Raw genomic sequence first — 2,377 nt, 5'->3', positions numbered from 1 at the left:
CAATTTTCCATACCAGCTTTCTCCATGAGGCCAGACCCATGGCCACAGGCTCTGCTAATGCTGTTTCTTCTTATCTTCACCGCCAGACTTTAGGAGAATCTCTTTCCTTAAATTAATTTCCAAAGGCCCCAAAGAAAGATTCTGATTGGCTTGGCTTGGGTCACATCACCAACACTGTGGCCCTGAGCATTCAAAAGCATAGTCAGCCAGGGGTGGAGTTTCTAAATATTCCCATCAGAGAAGAAAAAAGAAAACATAGAAAAAAACCCACTTACTCTCCACCGTACATATGAAGGAGAAAACAAAAGTTTTTTTACTGAATGACATATTCTAGTGGAGACCGGAAAAATATACTAACAGTGAAGAAAATGTTTTGTACTAGCCAATTCTTTTCTATAGTTAACCCCGTCATAAGAATGAAACACTATATTATTATAGATGATAAAACTCAAATCAGTCACTTCCAAGGAGTCATCACACTGCATTGTGACTTCCTATACAGAAGACTGTCTTCCCCATGACTGTTGAGCTCTTTTATCTCAGAAACCAATTATGTCTTTAATTCTGAGGCCAACTTGAACATGAAAATAAAGTAGAGAAAAATTGCCAAATCATATAAATAGGGAAGAGAGAAAAGAAGAGAGGAGAAAGGATCCTTGTGTGCATACTCCTCAGTACCCGGTGGTGATATATGATCCGCGATCCAGACAAATGCGATCCATGATACAAACAAATCCAGCTCAAGGCAGAAGAATTGGGCTCGAATGGATTACAAAAGCATCTCTTTATGGCTCAGAAGTGCTTTGTTCTTCTGAGGAGAATTAGATTAAGCTTCATAAGGAAGCCTACATTTCAGGCTTTCTACAGAAACTCTAACCAGTAGCCTCCAAATTACGAGATGACTGTTTGATGGTTAAACAACAGATTCGGGGGGGGGGGAGGTTAATGGCAAAAGACTTATTAGAGGGAAGTGTTTTTTCGTGACTTAGAAAAGAAAAACTACATGAGTTTAAAAGTCCAAGGAAAGTCATCTCCCCTACCACCTGCATAGAAAGATAACCTTCATATATATTTATGAAGGAAGGCCTCTTAATTCATATTTAAGAATAGTATTTTAAACAAAAATAGCCTTTGGAATAGAATGAAGGAGTTTACAGTAAAGAATAAGCTAATTGTGACTAATGGAAAAAGAGGTGTAAAACGGAAATGTTAGGTGCTGTGGTCCAAAAGGAATTCATGGAGATGGTCATGTATCTTTATCTTCAAAACAGCGATAAAGAGGAAGACAGGAGCAGCCCTGATCTGGCTTCCTGCATTTTCAACTGGCCTGACATCGCATAGGAGTATTCCTCTGAATGTCTGGACCTTTTGGTAGAAATTAAAATGAGCAAATATTAGCAAGCAGTTTCACTCATTTTTGGTATATCAGAGTTTTGAGAGATACAACATAGGTAGGAATGGGACGTTACACTAAATCCTAAGCCCCAACATATCAAGGATAATTATCCCTTTAATGAAAATGCAATCAGGCCAATAGGAGTGTATTTTGACTGGGTGTTTCTTTTATCACATATTATGTAACAAAGTTGTGCACAAAATTAAGCTTTCTTTATTGTTCATAGGTACATGGTATGATGGTTAATTTTGTGCACCAAGTTGTTTAGGCTACAATGCCCAGTTGTTTAGTTAGATGCCTGTCTAGTGCCATAGTATAGATGTAATTGCCATGTATAATCATCGGTCTTTAAGTACACCAGACCACACAATGTAAGTAGTTTGAAGAAACATCTAGTTGTTGGAAGGGTGTGAAGAACAAACCCTGAGGTTTTCTTAGGAATTCTATGTCAAGACAGGAATATTAGTAACTTTACCTGTGTCTTCTACCTGTTAACTAATGTGGTAACTTAATATTTGTCAGCCACCAAGTTGGGTCAAGCAATTTCCTTAAACTCTTGTGTATGCATGCATAGTCTAGAAGACATTGTATGTATACATATAAATGTTATGGATGAATATGCAACTAAATATAGGATTAAGTGGGCTATTCTGGGGGTTTCAGTCAACCCCTCCTCCACATAAAATGAACATAATGCCCTATTTGTCTTCACTGGGCTTCACCATGCGTTCAGGTAATAGATGCTTATGACTGCTCTCTTTGGCTTCAGCAGCTAATTAAAGATTACTCTTAGGGCAGACTAGGCAATAATGTCTCATTGTAAAGCAAACCAAACAGTGGATTTCCTGAAGCATCGATGATTAACCAGTGTGCATCAATCCCACTGTAGTCACAAATATGGTATCAGGGCCAAAGGATAGAAAGTGGACTCCATCTCTTAATAGGAAAAGTGACGAAATTACATTGCAAAGGGTTTGGATC

The sequence above is a fragment of the Rattus norvegicus genome, chromosome 8, assembly GCF_036323735.1.
Source record: "Rattus norvegicus strain BN/NHsdMcwi chromosome 8, GRCr8, whole genome shotgun sequence".
Classification (NCBI taxonomy): domain Eukaryota; kingdom Metazoa; phylum Chordata; class Mammalia; order Rodentia; family Muridae; genus Rattus; species Rattus norvegicus.
This window is presented reverse-complemented; position numbering follows the sequence as displayed.